The 23490-nt window shown below is 38.9% G+C and overlaps 1 protein-coding gene across 10 annotated transcripts in view; it reads right to left on the bottom strand.

The window, feature by feature from the left end:
• LOC106995911 (pleckstrin homology domain-containing family B member 2-like) overlaps nt 1-22851 on the bottom strand; it is a 60051-nt gene extending 37200 nt beyond the window's left edge. For 6 of the 10 annotated variants that reach the window (XM_077946283.1, XM_077946284.1, XM_077946291.1 and 3 more), the window contains exons 1-3: nt 20531-20911; nt 18106-18171; nt 8627-8705 (exon numbers count right to left, since the gene is read on the bottom strand). The gene's annotated coding sequence lies outside the window, so the exon portion shown is untranslated. Of the gene's footprint in view, nt 1-8626; nt 8706-18105; nt 18172-20530; nt 20912-22756 lie in introns of those variants that run through there. The other 4 variants (XM_077946285.1, XM_077946282.1, XM_077946290.1 and 1 more) reach the window with 1 other exon arrangement.
• Between the last annotated feature and the right edge of the window lie 639 nt (nt 22852-23490).

Consider the following 23490-nt stretch of genomic DNA (forward strand, 5'->3'; position numbering starts at 1 on the left):
CAAAGCTTTCTATGCAAAAGAACAAAGCTGGAGTGATCACATTACTCGATTTCAAACTATACTATAAGGCTACAATACCTAAAAGAGCACGGATACTGGTACAAAAATAGACATACAGACCAATGGAACAGGCTAGAGAACCCAGAAATAAAGCCACACAACTAAAACCATCTGATCTTTCACAAAGCCAGCAATAACAAACAATAAGGAAAGGACTCCTTATTCAATAAATAGTGCTGGGATAACTGGCTAGTCATATGCAAATGATTGAAGCTGGACCACTTCATTATACCATATACAAAAATTAACTCAAGATGGATTAAAGACTTAAATGTAATATTTAAAAGTGTAAAAAACTCTGCAAGAAAATCTAGGAAATATCATGCTGTACATTGGCCCTGGCAAAGAATTCATGACAAAGACTCTAAAAGCAATTGAAACCCAACCATCACAAAATTGACAAGTGAGACCTAATTAAGCTAAAGAGCTTCTGTACAGCAAGAAAAACTACAAACAGTAAACACACAACCTACAGAATGAGAGAAAAAACTTACTTATCCAGCAAAGGTTTAATAGCTACAATCAATAAAGGAACGTAACTCAACAAGCAAAAAACAACCTTGCTTAAAAATGAAAAAAGAACATTAACATACACTTCCCAAAAGACACACATGCATCCAACAAGCATATAAAAATACTCAATATCAGTTATTAAAAAAATGCAAATCGAAGTCACGAGAGACCATCTCACATCAGTCACAACAGCCATATTAAAAAGGCAAAGAATAATAGATGGTGGTGGGTGGTGAATAGAAAAACCTTATACACTGCCAGTGGGAATGTAAATTTTTCCAACCACTGCTGAAAGCAGTCTGAAGATTTCTCAAAGAATTTAAAACCAAACTTCCATTTGACCCAGCAATCCAATTTTTTGGTATACACCCCAAAAATAGAAATCATTCGACTGTAAAGACACATGCATACTTATGTCCATTGCAGTACTATTTACCATAGCAAAGACATGGAATAATCTGATGTTCTTCAATAGATACAAGGATTTTACAAATGTGATATATACATATATATATACACACACACACGTGTATATATACACACATATATATATACACGTGCACACACACACACAATGAAATAGTATTCAGTCATTAAAAAAGATAAACTCCTGTCCTTTGCAGCAACACGATGAACCTGGAGAACATTAAGTGAAACACACCAGGCATAAAAAAATAAATACTTCACATTGTCACTAATATACAGAATCTAATAAAGTTGGTATCATCGAAGTAGAGAGTAGAATGGTGGTTACTAGAAATTAGGGTGTGTAAGAGTGCAAAACGAGGAGAAAATGGTCAATGGGCAATAAGCTACAGTTAAGTAGGAGGAATATATTCAAGTGCACAGTAGAGTGACTATGGTGAACAATTTTGTATTAAATATTTCAAATGGCTAGAAAAGAGAATTTTGAATGTTCTCACCACAAAGAAATAATAAAATGAGATATCAGACATGATAAATCCCATAATTTATTACATATGTAAACATGTATCTAATGCTCACATTATGCTCCAACGATACGTAAAAGTATTGTGTCCATTAAAAACAAAATTAAAGGCCAGGCGCAGCGGCTCATGCCTGTAATCCCAGCAATTTGGGAGACTGAGGTGGGCAGATCACCTGTGGCCGGGTGTTTGACACTTGTCTGGCCAACATGGTGAAACCCTGTCTCTACTAAAAATTCAAAAATTAGCCGGGCATGGTGGTAGGCACCTGTAATCCCAGCTACTCGGGAGGCTGAAGCATGAGAATTGCTTCTCATGCTGGGAGGCGGAGGTTGCAGTGAGCCATGATCATGCCACTGCACGCCAGCCTGGGTGATAGAGTGAGACTCCGTCTCAAAAAAAAATTATAGAAGGAAAAAATGAGGTCATAAACTAACCATCTGCCCCCAAATTGTATAGAAAGACATACAAATAAAGATAATGACAACTCACCAGAAGAGAAACCCATAAGAAAAAACTTCAGTAGCGATTAGTACTATGGTAGAAAACCTACACTGTAATTGAGGAATTGCTGAAGCTGAGAGTGGACAAGTTTGAGAGTGAAAATCTCCATGGAGGCCAGTCTTAGTTCCTCCTCACTTTTGAGAGTTTTATTTTCAGAAGCCTTACCAGATTCTCACAGGAGAAACAGAAAAATCTTATCTTTCTGGCATAGGGAAGGGAAATGTACCCTACTAAAAGCCACTCAGAGCATTCTGTTCTTACCAAGCTCTGCCATCATTAAACTGTTTTAGCAAAGCCTAACCTACTGGGGTTTTGTCAGAGTTTATATGACCTGAGGTAAGGGAAATACCCATCACCAAACTGCTGTAGTATTCAGTTGGGAAGAAGAGAAATATTCAATTTCAGACCACTTGAGCCCTTCATGTGAGTGAAGGGACATAGGCAACTCCCATTCTCTCTAGCCTTCCTGTCAAACCTAAGGGCGTGGGAAATGTGAGGCATCTTCTAAGAACACAGAGGCACAGACTCACTAAAAGACACAACAACACTCACAGTGGTTGGAATGAACATATCCTTCTGTTCTCAATAAATGTACCTGGACAAATTGATGGGAGCAGAGGTAATAAGCAACCTACATTTTCCTCCCTGTATCTCATGTTCTGTGTCACAGATGTATCCTCTGGAGGACAGAGCAGTTCTCCTATGTTTCTCTAAAAGTAGTAAGATTTTTCTGACTCCCAAAGTAATTTTGATCTAGTTCAATTCTGAAAACTAAAATCCACTAAGGAACATATACAAAGAACACCACAAATCACCCATACGGAGCCCACAGGGACACATTAGGAAATGTGACATTGTGTTGTAGTAATTTTGAAGGCTGGATTATTGGGAGTTATATTTTGTTGACAAGTTCTGAGAATATACAATCCACTAGGCAGAAGCCACACAGAAAAATGAGCTTTGACATTAAAATGTTTGAAACCCAGATGGTACAACAAAAGTTTCAGAATTGTACACTCTATGCAGCATGACTGTGGATGTGTTGATGTTTTATATGTATATTATTTGATGTGGAAACGAGTGAGGAGGCTGCATTATCCAGAATGTATATGAGATAATCAGAGTTAACCACGAAGTGGGTAAAATTAAAATAAGGATGGTCATCATTTGGAACACTAAAGAACATTGATAATGAGAGATCTACAGTTTTTCCCAGATATACGAAATACGTTTTCTTTGTTATTAAGACTAACATACTTTCTGCTTCTGTTATGCTTAAAAATGCCTTGTTTTTCCCCCAAGCTTCCATTGAACTTTCACCCAACACCTTCTTTTCTTCAACATCTTCACATTCCTTCAGGATCACAAATCTAAGTACCATGACCTGATCAGCTATCACTTGGCCTTCATTCATGTTCCTCACTGTAGTGGATGCTTGGTCTCCAGATATGCTTGAATCACTGCACTTAGGGAATGAGTTCAAATCTAAGTCCTTGTTCTACATTAGCAGAGTGAGGATGGGCCTATGTATCTCTAACACCTGTCTCCCGAGTGTACACCAAGCCAGAATCATCAGCCCCAGCAACTGCTGGTTGGCAAGGCTTAAACAAATGTTATTTTGTAAAGAAATTCACAAATAACATTATCACTGTCTTTTCTTTTTTTTTTTTTGGTCAATTTGTCCTTCGGTAGTAACGTAATATTCTTCATTGTGGCTTCTTCTAACGTGATGCATACCAGTCTACTTAAGGTCAGCAAATACTGTTCACTTTCTCTAATGAAGTCCTTTTTTCACTCTGACATTATCCGGGGATGTCTTCATTATAGAAATTACACTGCATTCAATCGCACACATGGTGATCCTTTTGTCCCAGCATCCGAGGCAATCCCAGCACCTTCACAGCACCAGCATCTCTCCAAGAGCCTTCCCAAAGAAAAGGGCCATTCAGACCATCCTGCTGTTAGTGAGCTACTTTGTGTTCTGAGAGGACCTCATCATATCATCCTCTTCAACCCTACTGTGGACATATAACCCAGTCATCCTGAGTGTGTGGAACCTGGTGGGCAATGTCTATGCCACTGTTGCTCCACTGGTACAAATTAGCTGATAAAAGGATAGCTGACATTCTCCAAAATATGCAAAGTGCTATAAAGTTTTAACAAGTTAGCAATGGAAAACATTTCTAAATACTAGTCTTATCCTATAAATTGTTCAAGTAGCCTTGGAATTCTTTTTACCTTACTTAATAAAATGCATGGAATCACACTTTTATTAATATTTATCTGATTTCAAAACAGATGCATCCAAAAACCACGTAATTTCTTTAGTTCAATGTCTACCATGGGTCGACATTTCCATGTCAAGTCTATTACACTTTTATTTTCATTTTATCTTGGTAGCAGAAAATGTTTCTCTCGAAGTATACTCTTAACAATTTTCTATTGGCAATCAAATCTCTCAAAGTTTTTACTTCTGAAAAAATTTAATTTACTCTTATTTATGAAAGACACTTTAGCTAAATATCCAATTTTAGCTTTTATACTATGCTTGTTCATTAGAACATCCCTGACTGGAAATAATATGTCAATTTGGAGTTTACATTTAATCTATAACTTATTTTAATGGGTTTAAAATAAAATTTACATGTAAATACTTGAGATCTTCTTTATTAATGAAATTTACTTATACATTAACTATAGCCTCCATGAATAAGGTCCTCAGTCCTTATTCATATTATAAAACAGGTTTGTACCATTTGACCAGTATCTGATTCCCCCAAGACACAGCCCTTGGTCACTAGCATTCTAGTGTCTGTAACTATAATTCAAACCCTTTTTCAGACTCCACATATAATTGAGATAATGCAGTGTTCTTCTTTCTGTGTCTGACTTATTTCACTTAGCCTAATGACCTCAAGATGATCCATGTGGTTGCAAATGGCAAGTTTTTTTTTCAAGGACTGAACTGTGACACACACATACACACATGTGCACACATGCACATACATATATGTTAAATTTCCTTTTGGTTGTTGTTAAGATACAACAACAGGCTGGAGTGCAGTGGCGTCATTATAGCTCACAGTAACCTCTGAATTCTGGGTTCAAATTATTCTCCCATCTCAGCCTCCGAAGTAGCAAGGACCACAGGGGTACACCACCATGCCTAGCTAATTTGTAAGGACATGGTCTTGCTATGTTACCCAAGTTGATCTTGAACTTCTGGCCTCAAGTAATCCTACTCCCTCAGCATCCCAAAGCACTGAGATTACAGGTTTGAGCCACCATGCTCAACTATGTAATATTCTGTTTAACTTCTGTGTTAATGGACATTTAGGTTGTCTTCATATCTTATCTATTGTTAACAACGCTTCAATAAACATAGGAGTGAAGATATCTCTTCAATATAGCAATTTTACGTTCCTTGGATATTTACTTAGATGTGAGATTGATGAATCATATGACGGTTTTATTTTTTATTATTTGATGAACCTCCATGCTGTTTTCTATAATGGCTTTACCATTTACATTCCCAGTGATAGTGTACAAAGGTCCCTTTTCTCTACATTCTTGACAACATTTGCTTTCTTTTGAATTTTTGATAAATATCACCTTAATATTTGTTTGAATGAGATCTCATTGTGGTTTTGATTTGCATTTTTCTCATAATTACTAATGGCTTCTTTAAAAGAATAACATTTAGTTTTTGGCTGCTTTTTTAAAAAAGTGTCACTTTTTATTGTTACTTTTATTTTGGGGGGTTAAGTTTCATGAGTTTCTTGCAGATTTTGAATACTAATCCTTTATCTGATATTTGGCGTACAAGTATTTTTCTCCAATTCTGTAAATAGCCTTTTAATGACACTGACTGTCTTTCACCATGCAATAGACTTTTTAGTTTGATGTAGTCCCACTTTTTTCCTGTGCTTTTGGCGTCAAATACAAAAATTTACTGCTAGGACCAATGCCAAAGAATTTTCCTCAGTGTTGTCTTCTAGAAGATTTTTGGTTTCAAGTCCAATGTCTACATCTTTAATATATTTTAAATTAATTTTATGTATGCTGTAAAGGTTGGGTGCAATTTGTTTTTGTATGTGGATATCTCATTTTCCCGACACCTTTTATTGAAGAGTTTATTCTTTTTCCATTGTGTATCTGTATGCCTTTGTTGAAAATTCATTGACTGTATACAGATGGATACATATAGCTGAGCTCCCTATTCTGTTCCAGTGGTCTATTTGTTTGTGTTTATGCCAATATTTTGCAGTTTTGATGACTACAGCTTTGCTATATAGCTTGAAATCAGGCAGTGTAATGCTTCTAGCTTTGTCCCTCTTGCTTAAAATTGTTTGGAGTCTTTTATAATTCCACACAAACTGTAGATTTTTTTAGATTTTTGTTGAAAATGTTATTGGAATTCGGATAGAGACTGCTTTAAATAATACACCAATTTGAGTAGTATGAATGTTTTAGTATTAATTTTTCTGATCCATGAACACTAAGTATTTTTAAATGTGTCTTTTCGATAATTGCCTCCATTAATATTTTACAGTTTGTGTTGCACAAATCTTTTACATTCTTTATTATATTTATTCCTAAGTATTAGGTTGGTGCAAATGTAATTGTGGTTTTTGCCATTACCAACCTAATACTTCATTCTTTTTGATATTATGGTAAATGTAACTGTCTTCTTGATTTTTCCCAGGTATTTGTTGTTGGAGGATAAAAATGCAACTGATTTTCTTTACATTGATACAGTATCCTGCAAACTTCCCTAGCTTACCAGTTCTAAATTTTTTTCATGTAATGATGAGCACACTGGCCTGTGTTTACACATTAATTGATAGTATCTATTAAGGTATCACAGTGCCTAGAAGTGTGCTCTGTTGTATTTCTGCTGTGACAAATTCCATAGCATCTTTTAGTTTAATCTTTTCTTAAATGCTTTGGTTTGGTATTTGATAATAATGTGTGTCTTTGGTTACTTTTTAATTGTGAAACATATTGATCTCCATGACTAGTCAAACTTTCTAATAAAGTTCTTTCATAGTTTTATGTATATTTAGTTAATATAAATGAAAATGGTAAATTTTTATGATAGTTTTAAAGTTACTAAGGTTGAAAATATGTCAGTTTTTCAATGGTCATGAGTCTGTGGTTTCCTTATTTCAAACAATTATATATGTCTATATATATATGTGTGTGTTTAATGGCTTACAATCTTGCCCAACATATTTGTATATAGTAAGCAAATACTAATCAAAATTATTAATCAAACTATCATCTTCATATTATTCTTCAAATGGCATATTGTTTGTTCTAATTAAAAACTGTGTTTATGTCTTATATAATTATCAATAAAAATTAGAAAGTCTACTTTGTCTGCCCTCTTGAGAAAATCCAAAGTTAAATGGTATTTTTACTAATTTCCTTTAGAATCACTACCTTATTTTCCTCCACAATAAATGTAAACATTAAGGATAAAATTGTATTTCAATGATCCATTCTACAATAGACTTTGGGTCATTCATTGATTGGGCTGAAGCCTCACTCTATATTATTTCTGATTTTTTCATGTTAACAGCCTAGAAAATCTATTACTCATAGAATATTACGAATTAGAAAATAATTTTTTTTTTTTTTTTTTTTTTTTTGAGACAGTCTCGCTCTGTCACACAGGCTGGAGTGCAGTGGCGTGATCTGGGCTCACTGCAAGCTCCACATTCCAGGTTCAGGCCATTCTCCAGCCTCAGCCTCCCAGCCTCACCTGTAGCTGGGACTACAGGTGCCTGCCACTGCACCTGGCTAATGTTTTGTATTTTTAGTAGAGGCAGGGTTTCACCGTGTTAGCCAAGATGGTCTCGATCTCCTGACCTTGTGATCCACCCGCCTCAGCCTCCCAAAGTGCTGGGATTACAGGTGTGAGCCACTGCACCCAGTCGAGAAATCAGTATCTTGGATGTACAAATTATAAAAGTAAACTGAAAAGTATAATATAAAATATACATTTATGTATTATGAATTGTCACTCAAGTAAAGCAGAAATATTAATTTAAAATACTTTCACAAAGAAAAGTCCAGGGCAAAATAACCTATGTAAAACATTCTACCAATATTCAATAAATAATTCATGCTAATTCTTCAGCAGAAAATACTTCCAAAAAATGAAGAAGAGGAAACACTTTCCAATTAATTCTAGAGCCCAGTATTACTGTAATACTAAGGCCAGACACAAGTATAATAGAAGGACTGTGGGCAAATATGCCATATTCATATAGACACATACATCCTCAGAAAACATAGGCAAGCTAAATCCAGGCACATAAAATGTGAATATACACCAAGACCAAATGTGCTTGTTTTGCAAATGCAGTTGTGACTTAATATCTAAAATTCAATCAAGATAATGCCCAATACTAGTAAAGAACAAAAAATGATTCTGTAAATAGGCACAGAGAAAGTTACAAAAATCAAGCATCCATTCCTGACAAAACCCCCAGCAAACTACTGATAGAATAAGATTTTGAGACCCACTAAGAGGTATCTATGAAAAACCTATAACTAATGTCATACTTAACGGTGACAGACTTGTGCTTCTTTACCTGAAAGTTTGAGAAGGCAAGAATTTCCACTTTAACCACTCTACTCAGCAGTGTACTGGAGGTATTAGCCAGGGAAATTCTACAACAGAAAAAAAATTGTCCAGATTTAAAATAAAAATAGAACTGTCATTATTGCAAATGAAATAATTTTCTGTAAAAAAAGGGATTCACTAAAATATGAGTAGAATTAATACACAAATTTATCCATGTTACAAGACAGAAAACTGGCATGCCAAAGTAGATTATGGTTTATATAAAAGCAACCAACAATTAAAAATAAAATAAACAATTCCATTTATAATGGTATCAATAAAAAACATTAAGAGAAAAAATTTAAGAGAGGTACAGGAATTTTACACAATTTGTAATGCTGAAAGAAATCAAAGATAAACTGAAAAATAACTGGAAGCCATCTTATGTTCAAGGATGGTCTGTTTCTAAGACAAAGGACACATGTTTGAGGGGATGGATACCCTACCTTCCAGGATGTGAGTGATTATGATGCACTGTATGCCTGTATCAAAACATCCCATGTAACCCATACTTATGTATACCTACAATAATTTTAAAAATACTTAATATTCTTCGGATAACAATACCCTATAAATTGATTTACAGATTCAATGTAATCCCCTCAAATTTCCAAGCGTATTTTTTTAGAAATTAGAAAGTCTCTCACTCCTTTAAATCAATATATATGTACAGAAAATCAAATTGCACAAAACAATTTTTTAAAAAGAAAAACATAATCAAATGACTTGTACTTCCCAATATCAATTCTTACTAGAAAGGATAGAGTAGGATTCCGCAGTTTCTTCACATTTTCCGTATGTTCTGACCAAGAATACACAGACACTTGACTGCTCTGTTATTCCGTGGCCTGGACACCTGCATGCTTTCCCCTGCAGACCTGAACCCAAGCCAGGGCCCTGACCATTCACAGACATCAGTAAAGGTGTTGTGTTTAGGTTGTAATTCGAAACACTTAAAAGAAAGTATCCCTGGTCCTGGAACAGGTTCCTTAAGCTCTACTATAAACTGCATAACCAGACCCCTCACTGCAGACATATCTAGAAAAAGCATCCTTGGTCTCCTTTTCTCCCAATAAGATGAGCTGCAGCGCCCACTGTGGGTACATCCCTTAAGAAATGCTTTGGGATCATGATACCAGGGTTTAGTGTTTACTTCTTTGTAATCCTAACCCCCTTTATCTCAGAACAGTCTGGGGAAGTCCCTTGTGAAAATTCCCCTGTGGTCACCTTTGGGGCAACTCCAGGTAAGTGCTGAGCTGGAGGAAGAAGTAGGGGAGTCAGCAGAATTTTAAGGAATGAGCTGGGGAAAAGAGGATCCCACTGGGAGATCCTGAGATGCTTGCAAGGGTCTCTGTGGGCTTTGTTGCCTTTCCCTCCCTGATGCATGCGAGCAGCCCCAGTGATGCTGAGACGCTCCAAAATCTCCAGCAGGATACAGGAGGCTGATGGAGGGTCTGAAATTGCAAAGGGTCAGTAAGGAAGTCTGGTGCTTGGACATACAGGGACAGAACTGGTTGGCATCAGCCATGGCGGCCTTCATATTAACAGGCAGGGGAATTGCTTAAAACAGGGAGGTGGAGGTTGCAGTGAGCCGAGATGGCACCACTGCACACCAGCCTGGGCAACTGAGCTAGACTCCATCTCAAAAAAAAAAAAACAAAAAAGAAAATGGGGGTTGAACACAGGTGGCTCAGGCCTGTATACAGTTCCAGCACTTTGGGAAGCTGAGGCAGAGAGATCACTTGAGGCCAGGAGTTTGACACCATCCTCGGCAGCATAGCAAGATCCCATCTCAACAATAAAAAACAAAGAAATTAGCTGGGCATAGGGGCAAACGTCTGTAGTCCCAGCTATTTGGGAGGCTGAGGTTGGGGGATTGTTTGAGCCCAGGGGTTTCCAGCTGCAGTGAGGCATGATCAAGCCACTGCACTGCAGCCTGAGTGAGAGAGCAAGAGCTTGTCTCTAGGAAAAAAAACAAAAGACATGCAAGTTTTCACCACCTTCTGAGAGTAATCGACTTTCAGGAGGAATAAAGAAAGAAAAAAAAAAAAGACCACTAAATGGTTGAGGGTATGTTCCTGGTTAGGCTCAGTTGCTAGCTGAGTAGTATCTGAAAAATTCATTAGTAAAACTACAGCCCTAGGGATGAGTCATGAAGTTAAATGATGAATGTTAAATTCATTAGAAACGCCCATGGTCTTTCTTTACATGAATTCCAGTGAAAAATTCCTAAGTGCCTAAATAGTAAGGGGTCTGAAATGATAGCAGCTCTTTGCTAAAGACTAAAAAAGGAAATGGCATCTTCAAGAATCATGAGAGAGTTCCATGCTGAAGAAGCTCTAATTTTGCATTTGCTCAAGTATTGATTTGATTTGGCTAATATGACACTAATCTTAGGTAAAGCGTGCAAACAACTCCATCTCCTCATTAATAAAAACTGAGTAGGTAGTCTAGTATCAATTCTGATTTTTAAGAAGTGAGTTAGAAAAGAATTATGGAATCAATAAGATGTTTGAATAGTTAGTTACAAGCTATTCAAAGGAGAATTCAAAAAACCACACAATATGAGGACATAAAGTATGAAATAAATTTCACTAATATATTTAAAAATAAACTGATTAGACAGGCAACAACTGGGCACAGGTCTCCTCATCTCCAGCAACACAAACCCAGTCACGCAGCTATGGGGTTGAAAAGGCTGCATGGTCAAAAAGGAACTGGTCCGACTTGAGATTTTTTACTTTGCATTTTGAGACAGAGTTTCACTCTGTCACTCTGGCTGGAATGCAGTCCTGCACTCATAGCTAACTGCAGCCTTGATCACCTAGTCTCAGGGGATCCTCCTGCCTCAGTCTCACCATAGCTAGGACTACAAGTGAGCATCACAACTCCCAGCTATTTTTTTTTTTTTTTTTTTTTTGGTGGAGAGAGAGACCTTGCTATGTTGCCCAAACTGGTTTCAAAACTCCCACCCTCAAGAGATCTGCCCACCTCGACAACTGGAGTAACTGATTCTACAGACACACACCACCATGCCTGGATAATTACATGTTATTAATTTTTATTTGTGTAGAGAAATCTTGCTATGTTGCCAAGGGTGGTCTCAAACTCCCGGACTTAAAACAATTCTCCTATCTCTGCCTCCCAAAGTGCTGACACTACAGGCATAAGCCACTGCACCGGCCTGACTTGAGGTTTCTTTAATCTATCATCCCTTACTTCATATAACTGCGAAAGCCAGTACTGTTTTTTATTATTCTTATTATTATTACTTAGTATTTCAACAAGAATCAACCATCTCTCAGGACCGGGCTCAGTGGCTCACACCTATAATCCCAGCACTTTCAGAGGCTGAGGCGGGCGGATCACAAGGTCAGGAATTCAAGACCAGCCTGATCAATATGGTGAAACCCCATCTCTACTAAAAATGCAAAAATTAGCCAGGTGGGCTAGCAGGCGTCTGTACTCCCAGCTACTTGGGAGGCTGAGGCGGGAGAATCGCTTGAACCTGGGAGGCATAGGTTGCAGTAAGCTGAGATCACGCCACTGTACTCCAGCCTGGGCAACAGAAAGAGACTCTGTCTCAAAAAAAAAAAAAAAAAAAAAAATTCAACCATCTCTCACCATTGCCATGACCCTGGTCAGAAACACATTATCTCCTGCCTGGATGTTGCCACATTCAGGACTCCTGTTTCTACCCAAATCTCCCCACAATCTTTCTCAACTCAGCAGCCAAGGGATGTTTTTAAATCAGAAGAAAGATCACGTTGCCTCTCTGCTCAGAACCTCCCGCAGTTCCCATCCCAGTCAGAGTAAAAGTCAAAGCCCCAGCAATAGCCTCCCAGGGCTTACACAATCTTTACTGATCTCAGCCCAACAACTCCCTGGCCTCCTCCCCTACTTCTCTTCCCCTTCCACTCCCCCCACCCGGCCCCACTGGTCTCTTTCCTGAGCTTCAGACACATCACGGAGTTCCCTTCTAGCAACTTTATCCTGTTGTTTCTGCCTACAATGTTCCTACCTCAGCACCTTGGCCAGCTGCTTCCCCTACTTCAAGTCTTTGCTCAATTTTCACTTAGGGCGACCCTGGCCACTCTATTTAATATTGCCATCTGTACCCATTCCTGCCATGCTCACTCCTTTTTTTTTTTCCCACAAAATCTCCCTGTGTCACTCAGGCTGGTGTGCCATGGCATGATCACAACTGAGACCTCGAACTCATAGGTGAAGCAATCGTCCTGCCTCAGCCTCTCTAATAGCTAAGACTACAGGTGCATGCCACCACACCTGCTAATTTTTAAAAAATATATATATGGCATCACTATGCTACCCAGGCTTGTCTTGAACTCCTGGGCCAAAGCAATCCTCCTGCCTCAGCTTCCTAAATACCTGGAATTATAGGTGTGGGCCACCACCCCTGGGTTCATGTTCATTTCTTCTTGCAGCTGTTACAAACTGCCCTACATTGAGTGACTTAATACACCACAAATCTACCACCTAACAGTTCTGGGAGCCAGAAGTCCAAAATAGGTCAATTAAGGCTAAAGCCAAGGTGTCAGCAGGACTGCATTCCTTCTGGAGGCTCCAGAGAGGATGTGTTCCCTTGCCTTTCCCAGCTTCTAAAAGCCACCCCCATTCAATTGGCTCATGGCCCCTAACTGCATCTTCAAAGCCAGAAGCGAAGCATATTCAAATCTCCTTCTCTGACCTCTGCTTCCATCATCACATCTCCTCCAATTCTGACTCTCTTACCTCCCTCTTTCTCTTATAAAAACCCTTGTGACTGCTAGACACAGTAGTCGTGGCTCACACCCATAATTCCAACAGTTTAGGAGGTCAAAGCGGGGAAAGGCTTGAGGCCAGGAGTTCAAGACCAACCTGGGAAACATAGCAAGATCCCCAACTAAACAACAAAACCAAAAAGAAATAAGAAAAGAAAAAATTAGCTGGGCATGGTGGTATGCATCTGTATTTTCAGCTACTTGAGAGGCTGAGGTGAAAGGGTCGCTTTAGCCCAGGAGGTCGAGACCAGCCTTGGCAACGTAACAAGATCCCATCTCTACAAAAAAATACAAAAATTAGCTGAGCAAGGATGGTGTGCACCTGTAGTCCCAAATACTTAAAAGGCTGAGGCGGAAGAATTGTTTGAGCCCAGGTGGTTGAGGCTGCAGATAGATATGACTGCATCATTACACTCCAGTATGGGTGAAAGAGAGACACTCTGTCCAAAAAGAAAAAGAAAAGAAATACACATTTGGTTTCTGCCCTTATCCCGGCACAGAGCTTCTAAAGTTCTCATAAACTTCTTGGTGATAAAGGTGATAGGAGCATCTTCTGTTTCAATATTTGGTCTTAGTCCCAGGTTTCTAACACAAGAACCTCTAAGACCTTTGGGATCTCCACCATAGTAAGAATGCATTTGATGATGTTACTGAGATGACTGGGTGACTGAAAGCTCCTAGACAGCTTCAGGAGGAGGGCTGGTTGCCAGAAGAGCAAACCATGTGATTAGAGGCTTGGAACTGTCAGCCTCACCTATTGAGCTCCAGAAAGAAACAGTGGCTGAAGATTGACTTAATCACCAACAGTCAACTGATTTCATCAATCATGCCTGCATAATGAAGCCTTCATAAACACCCTAAACAACAGGGTTTGGAGAATGTCTGGGTTGCTGAACACAAAGGGGATACTAAGAGGTAACATGCCCAATAGAGGGCATGGAAGCTCTGTGCCCCTTCCCACATACCCTGCCCTGTGCATCTATTTCCCTTTTTTTTTTTTTTTTTTGAGACAGGGTCTGGCTCTGTCTCCCAGGTTAGAGTGGCACAATCGTGGATCACTGCAACCAGTATGCCTCCCTAGTTCAAGCCATCCTTTCACCTCAACCTCCTGAGTAACTACAAGTGTAGGCACATGTCACCGCACCAGGCTATTTTAGAAAAAAAAAAAATTTGTAGAGATGAGGTTTCACAGTGTTGCCCAGCCTGGTCTTAAACTCTTGAGCTTAAGTGATGCTCCTGCTTCGGTCTCCCAAAGTGCTGAGAATACAGGCAGAAGCCCAGCATGTGTACATCTCTTTCATTGGCTGTTTCTGAAATATATCCTTTACAATGAACCAGTAATAGAAAGTAAATTGGTGAGATCCAGTGGCTCACGCCCATAATCCTAGCACTTTGGGAGGTTGAGATGGGAGGATCATGTGAGCCCAGAAATTTGGGACCAGCCTGGGCAACATAACAAGACGCCATCTCTACAAAACATAAAAGAACATAGCCAGATATGGTGGTGCAGGCCTGTACTCTCATTGGGAGGCTGGGGCAGGAGGATCACGAGTCCAGGAGTTCAAGACTACAATGAGCTTTGATCACACGGCTGAATTGCAGCCTGGCAACACAGTAAGACCCTGTATCTCAGAAAAAAAAGAAAATAACCTGTTTTTCTGAGTTCTGCAAGCTGTTCTAGCAAATGATTCAACCGAAGAAGGGGGTCATGAGATCCTGGTTTCTAACTGATTGGTCAAAAGTACATCTAACAACCTAGGACTTGCAATTGGCATGTGAAGTGAAGGTAGTCTTGTGGGACTGAGCCTCTATCCTGAAGGGTCGGCACTAACTCCAGGTAGTGTCAGAATGCAATTGGGGGATACCCAGTTGGTATCCAGATTGTCCGAAAACTGGTGTAGAATCTCCACATGCACATTTGGTTGGAAGTGTTTGACCACAGCTACTATTCAAGAGAAAGAACTACTCATTATTTAAAAAAAAAAAAAAAAACCATAAAATTATGTTCTACAAAAAACAAATCAACCTTATCTACAGCCCAGTCCTACTCAAATATGGAATGTTAGAACAAAAAGTCTCATCATGGACTCGAGAGCTGACATCAGGAATGTCACAGCCATCCTGCTCTCTGAGAACTCATCTTCAACAGGCAGGGGGGACACTGCAACTTGGGCCATGATCCCTGCACAAGTAGTAAAAAAATGAGTAGTGGAAATCCAGGGTCCTAAACCCATATCCAGAGCGGTAAGAGTTTTTCACCGGCTGGCTAATTTACAGTGGTCTTGCATCAGAGGAAAAATAAGGCTCAGAAACTAGGTATTCAAGTTACCCAAAACTCTCATCAGATACAGAATCCATCTGCTAACTTTCTATCTAGTATTAATTCCATAAAGTTAGAAAAATATCACTCCAAAAATAAATCCATATGGCACCTAGCATCAATGCATTTCTCCCAAGTAAAAGAGGAGGCAAGGTGCTTTACAACTCAGTGATGGGTTACCACAACACAGGACAGTGGTACAAAGCTCCCTTTCTCCCCCGCATAACCCAACACAGAAAAGAGTGGGTGCAGTGGAATGAGGCTGGGTGAAGAGAAGTTCCTCTTCTTACTGAGAAAATAGATCACAGGGCATCAAGTAACATGTAAAAGTCTTCATAACAAGGCATTTTTTAAAAAAACATTTTCTAATATTTTGGTATCAGGAAAACCCTCAGATGAATTTCAAACACTATAAAAATGCAATACATAAACAGAAAATATTAACTGTTAACAATAATAGAGATAAATTGGAACCTTTATGGATTGCTTTTTGGAATGTAAAATGTTACAGCCCACTGTGGAAAACGGTTTGGTAGTTAACATATTAAGCATAGAATTACATGATCCAACAACACCCTTTAAGCCAAAAGAACTAAGAGCAGGGACTCAAACAGGTATTTGTACACCCGTTTAACAGCAGCATTATTCACAGTGGCCAAAAGGTAGAACCAGCCCTATGCCCATCGATAGGTGAATAGATAAAGAAAATGTAATATACACATACGCAGAATATTATTCAGGCATTTAAAAAAAAAAAAAACTCACCAGGTTCAGCAGCTTACACCTGTAATCCTAGCACTTTGGGAGGTCAAGGCGGGCTGGTCGCTTAAGCACAGAATTTTGAGACCAGCCTGGGCAACACGGCAAGACCTCACTTCTACAAATAAAATTTTTTTTTAAAAAAAGGAAACTCTGATAGTGTTATGAGCCTTGACAGCATTATGCTAAGTGAAATAAGCCAGACACAAAAGGACAAATATTGTACAAGTCCACTTATATAAGGTATTTAGAATAAACAAATTCATAAACAGAAAATAGAATAGTAATTGCCAGCGGCCAGGAGGAGGGTTCAATGGGGAGCTATTGCTTATGGGGTACAGAGCTGCAGTTTAGAATGATGACAAAGCTCTGGAGATGGAGAGTGGTGATGGCTAACAATGCGGATGTGCTTAAAACACCAGGGACCTGTGTGCCCTTAAAAATGGTTAAGTGTTATTTTGTATTATGTGTATTTTATCAAAAAATAAAAATAAAACACCAAAACAGTACACCACATAAGGACGTACTAAGATGGCAAAATCTAAAGCAACTTTTTAAAACCCAGATAGTTTTTCTGTAAACAGCATACGAATTAAATGCTTATTAAAAATTTGCCCCTTTAATTTAGTTGAATTAATTCTACTTTCAGAGATTAAATAATTAAATACACTTAATTGGAAGCATAACTGAAAAGCTAAACACTGAATGCAGGAAGAGGAACTGTAAAAACACATCTACGTACATAAACTAATTTACTGACAACACTCGAGTATCCCTTAACTAAAGCCCCAGTATTACAGAGAAGATGGACAAGCACTTGAAAAGCTGTCAGCAGGAAACTGTTATACCTAAAAATGTCAATAAATCTGCATTAAAGAGAATGTTCTATTTTTCTATTATTAAAGGTTGTCACCTAGCGTTACCATCTGTTACCATGTGCACTGACTACTAGGCCAGATTTAGACATCAACAAGTAATGAAGCATACATACTTAGGAAGTTACAATTTATAATAAAAACTATGATCAGAAAAATAGTATTTGCATCATGAAGACCTTCAGTTACCACTTAGTTTTCATCCTCATAGGCTTTATTGATCAATATAGTAAAGAGGTATATTAACTCTTATAACTTAAAACAACTTGTTGCCTAGGAAAGCATACCAAAAAGAATCATCTTTTATTTCCAAGACAGGTGTTTTAAGAATAATATAATCTGTAAAAGAGAATAGACATACAACAGGCCAGGCATGGTGGCTCACGCCTGTAATCCCAGCACTTTGTGAGGCCAAGGCAGGCGAAATCACAAGGTCAGGAGATCGAGACCATCCTGGCCAACATGGTGAAACCCTGTCTCTACTAAAAATACAAAAATTAGCTGGGTGTGGTGGTGCGTGCCTGTAATCCCAGCCACTCAGGAGGCTGAGGCAGAAGAATCCCTTGAACCAGGGAGTCGGAGGTTGCAGTGAGCTGAGATCATGCCACTGCACTCCAGCCTGGTGATGGAACAAGACTCCATTTCGAGGAAAAAAATAAAAAATAAAAATACAACAAATACAGTAACACATAAAATCTCTTTTTCTTTTAACCTTCTGCTGGTCCTTCAGTTGCTGCTGGTACTGTTCCGTCATTGCCTTCTGAAGAATGATGGCTTCCTAAAAAGAAAATAAACATATAATAAACCAATAAAATCTCACAGTGAAAGACAAAAGAGAATCTAGATAACAATGCAATCATTTTTAAGATATAATAAACATGAAAAATGATTTTTTAACTCAATGGAAAAAATACTTTCTAATTCAGAAAAAATTATAACACTTCTATTTGGAAGCTAAAAAATATTTTAGAATACAAATACAGAGTAGACCAAAGTAGGTTTGTGGATTTAACATTAGTTACTGTAACTGTATGATAAAATTACTGGATATTGCAACCTGAAGAAGCACAATTATGCTTCAAGTACCATGCTCATCTGTCTCACTCACACATACACACACACACACACACACACCCCGAAGTGTGAATGCTTGCTTTGCTCAGACACTTAATTAACTTTCTATAAATAAGTTCAGGGTTTGCTGTAGAATGCTTCCTGCTTTCCATTTTCACTATGGTGAAAGCTATGGAAACTCGATCCCCATAATTTAATCAAAGTTGTACTTAAAGTAACTCATAAGTAAAAATTTAAGATCCTATCTTCAGTATCAAGAAAACATTTTAATCCGGGTAATATAATCTGCTTGCTTCTAAAAACTGGGACATAAAGCAATAGATCAGTTAGGCAGTCACATGGTAAACAGGTTTATCCTACTGGAGCAGAAGTTTATTCACAAATAGGAAAGAAAGAATCTAAGATTATCAGAGCTCCAGTAAGGATTAAGACCACAAGTTGCCCCTAGTATACATCCACTGTCCTTAAAGATCTGAGCTACTAACATGGAAAAGATTGAAAAACACTGCCTTCAAGTATAAATAAAAATGTATTACATTTCGGAAGAATACATTGCTTAGGGGGAAGGGAAGCAGATGCTCATCTATTTTGTCCTATCTATTGATAAATAAAGTCAGAAGCTGTACTAAAACTAAAATAAAAGTTATACATACATTTTCTCTTAATTTTTAAAGAGTAATGATTAGTCTGAAAAACTCATTTGGTGGTTACTGTTCTTGAATTAAAAGTGCCATACTGAGGTGAAATCTTTTTGGTTTTCAATACCTAGCTTTATTATGTCACAATTATCTTGGGATTCTTTTCAACTTACTGCATATTGTGAAAACTCACCTGAATTCAAAACTCTAGGTAAATCTACAAACATCTGTGAATCCATCTTTAATTAACTTCTAAAACACACTTTCTCTACACACATTTCCTTTCTCTTTTTTTAACTTTAATATTTGGATTTAGGAAGCATTAAGTTCTTTGACTGTAAAGTCAAAGAAAAAAGAGATATGAGGTCAAAGGAATGATAGATAATAAAGAAGAGGCCGGTAATTAAAAAGTAAAATTTCAGTAAAGAATGACAGTTAAGACCGTTGTTCATGTTACTACCTGAACACCAAGGGTTTGGTCCAGGTCCTGCTGCTCACCAGACAGTAACTAGTCATTGAGGTGACAAGTATTACCAAGCAAGAAAGCTTTAATCTGGTGCTGCAGCCCAGGAGATAGGGGCTCAGTCTCAAATTTATCTCCCTGACTGACTAAAACTAGGGTCAGGAAAGAAATGTAATAATGTGTAAGAGAACAGAAATTAGAGAGGGGCAGGAGGCAGCTGGTGCTGAGATCTGATATTTTTCAGTTATTTGATACTTACCGAAGGTCTTTTTTTGAGGAGAGAACTCAGATAAAACAGATACAAGTTTCAAGGTTTAACAGCAGGGTCAACTCTTACGTTGATCCAAACAAAACCCTATCCATGGGACAACTGGGCCGGTGTCAATGTAAGCAATAATTCTATAGGTCCTTTTTGTTTAAAATCTGAACAATTAAATTTATACTATATGCTAAACATAAGGAAAATACATCTTATGTACTCAAGGCCAGGAGAGAGAGAAGTAAAACCTACTACTAATAGCCTATGAGTGTCAAGTTTGGGAACACTATAAAAAATTACAAAAAAGTAATAAATGCATAAAAGTTACAAATTAACAAGTGCTATTTCAGAATTCTTCTAAATACTAAGTACATGAACTTACTAATATTTGCATTACTAACCACACAATAAGAACCCGACTTCTGACTATTCTGAGATAAGGTATAAATGTGTACCTTTACCTTAAATGGGAAAGTGTGTCTTGTACCCACTTTGAGATTCGTGAAAGGGAAAACTGATTTGAAAAATGTTTGCTTGTCAAGTTCATTTACATGTTAAGAAAAGGTCAATACAATTTTTCCTTTTCAATGTAGAAAAGTAATACATAATACTATAGTTATAAATACTAAAACACAGTCTGTGGAATACAAGAAAACATTAAATACAAACACTATGTAGGAAAATGGAGGTAAAAAGATGATACCTTGCAAAGACTTCAGTAGAAGATTTTTATCAACGTCATCGCTTTCAAAAGGGCATGTTTTAGGATACAAAGATAATACTTCAACAGTAACCCTCCCTCCCCAGGCTAGAGGCAGTGACTTATGCCTGCAATTCCAGCACTTTGGGAGGCCAAGACAGGCAGATCACTTGAGGTCTGGAGTTCGAGACAGACCTGGCCAACAGAGTGATACCCCATCTCTACCAAAAAATACAAAAATTAGCTAGGTGTAGTGGCATGCACTTATGTAGTCTCAGCTACTCGGAAGGCTGAGGCAAAAGAATCCCTTCGACCTGAAAGGCGGAGGTTGCAGTAAGCCCAGATTGCACCACTGCACTCCAGCTTGGGCGACAGAGTGAGAATCTGTTTAAAAAAAAAAAAAAAAAAAAAAAAAAAAGTCGTGTTTACATAGAGTTAGGCTGCACAGCTCACTCTCTTAACCATCCTGTAATTCTGCCCACTCTATGCTATGCTCAGTCACTGACGCACTTGTTTGGTAGCTCCCTTAGAGCTTAGAACCTAGGTTTTATGTCCTGCTCTACAGCTATATAATTTAACAATTTTCCTCTTGAGTTTGTTGGATTCTAACCCTATATATACCAAATCTTATTAATAGTACTGAATCTTAAAGGAGGCTGTGATGTCTTTAGTCCCTAGAAATATTAAACAACCTATAAACAAACGACCATATGAGAGTAAACAATCCAAATTTCTACATGCTTTAAAACACTGAGGCAATGTACTGAGAAACACACCTAAGAAACTGCAACCAATCTACTCTGGACAAAAATTTAGACACTGTCTCTTCAAAATAAGCTATCTGGTGGTACTTATGCATATTCTTACATATAGCAACAGTATTTTACATGCCATAACCTTAAAAATAATTTTAAAAGTGTCAAAATTATAAGCCTTAATCCATCTCTGTGGCCTTGAAAAATGATACAATATACATTTGTTTCTTTAAAGTATTCAATAAAATGCATAAACTTCTAGAGCAATCACTGAAAAAAGGGTTCATACTAAAGGTTGTAATACTAGGAAAGAGGGCTCAGTACTGCAGGTTCTTAAAGGCAAAAGTTAATAAAGCCTTACTTTTGGTTGTGAATCCTGGCCTTAAAACATTATTCACATGATCTCCCCTTCGTTTTCCTATTGTAAAGATGTGGTGACAAACCAGGTCTGCTCATGCAGATAATAATCTTGAAAACAGTGGCAGAGAAATAACATGAAGGGAATATAGTTTACTTAATGACCTCCTAAATTGGAACTTATTACCCCATGCCTCTTGCATATCTCCAGACTAATATAAAAGAGGTATGAAATGGCTGTTTCCTACCAGTATTTTATTTGATGCTTCATTTTTTTTTAATTACTTGTATAACTACCTACAATGCGTTAACAGGAACAGGAAAGCATAGCTATTCAAGTAACTAAATAATTATATAAATCTCTAAGACATAGTAATGAACCAATTATTTTTAAAGTACAACACACTGACAAGTAGTTTATTTTTAACTCAGTTTTGGTTTGTTGTTAATGCCATTGCTTGGGAAAAAGCAAACAAAAGCAGGAGGAGGTGAAGGAGAAACAAGAATAGAAACAAGAACTAGAACCAGCAGCATAAGCAAGTAAAGAGGAACGAGATGATGATGATGATGAGAATAAAACAGACTGGAAGAAAGGAAAAAGAACAGGTGAGGGAACCAGAAGGCCTATTATGATACCTTTTTTCCCCTCCTTGATTCATGAAAACTGAAAAAGTTCAAGACTTTTTTACAACAACAACAACAACAAAAAAAAAACAAGCAAAAAGATACACAGTCACCCCCTGAATTTTGTTAAGACTGAGATAATGCTCCATTCACGTCTGGCTCAGGTGCCAGCAGAAGGAAGGGACCCTCCAGATTCTACAGAAGAAGGGGGAGGACTCCTCCTTGCCCTGACGGCACCTCCACTGCTACCACCGAGGCCCACGGCACAGCACCCACAGCTTCCTACCCATGCCAGGCCAGGTGGCTCCGCAGCGCTCCTACTCCCACTTCCCAGGACCCCAGACTTGCGGCTGCTGCCACCACTAGGGCCAATGCCAATACAACCACCGCTGCTGTCGCCCTCGATGTACTGGTGCTCCCTACAAGGCTCTTACCACCTGGCCACAGCCACAGCCCTGTCCCCCAACCTGGCCACAGACGGCGGCCCTCCTACCTACTCCTCCAAAGCACCAGCCACTGCAGCGAAGCCAGCCGCAACGTCCCAGGCTCCAGGCTCCAGCCTTCACTTTCCAGCGTGTGGCAGGTTGTTCCTCCTTCTGGCACGGAGCAGCTGAGCCAACAAAGTCAGAAAAGCCTAGAACATGATGCAGGGAGTGGTAACGTTAAAGCCTAACCTCGTCATAGTGGCCACTGGGTGGCAGTGACAGGTTTCAGTTAACTGGAGACTCCACAGTGGCCTGCTCCCCATCCACAGGAGCCGTTGGGCCCACCGGGGCTGCGGCTCCTCGGCGAGCAAGAACAGCAAAACTCACACCCAGCCACCACCACCCCGCCTGCCCTGCCCCCCCTCCCCGCAACCCCCGCCCAATCCGAGTGCCAGTTTCCTTTCCTAACGCCTCCACCCACAGGGCCCTGTCCCCCCATGACGCCTGCTACTCCGTGTCCAGGGATCCCAGGTTGTGTCAACACAGAGCAAGAGGACGCAGACCCGGGAACCATGACGGGTGTCGGGGCCCTGCCATGCTCATGATTCCCATGGAAACGCTGTGCCCCCACCGGGCTAAATCACGAGCAGTAGGAGGTCTCCCTCTAGATTCTGGAGCCTGGCTCCTTCCTTGGAGGCCACCGCTGTGGCAGCCACCTTTGCCACCACCAGCAGTGTAGCCCTCGATAGTGTCTCGAACACCCCCACACTCCCAGGAAGTGTAACCACCTATAGCGCCCCCA

This window comes from Macaca mulatta, chromosome 9 (genome assembly GCF_049350105.2).
Source record: "Macaca mulatta isolate MMU2019108-1 chromosome 9, T2T-MMU8v2.0, whole genome shotgun sequence".
Classification (NCBI taxonomy): domain Eukaryota; kingdom Metazoa; phylum Chordata; class Mammalia; order Primates; family Cercopithecidae; genus Macaca; species Macaca mulatta.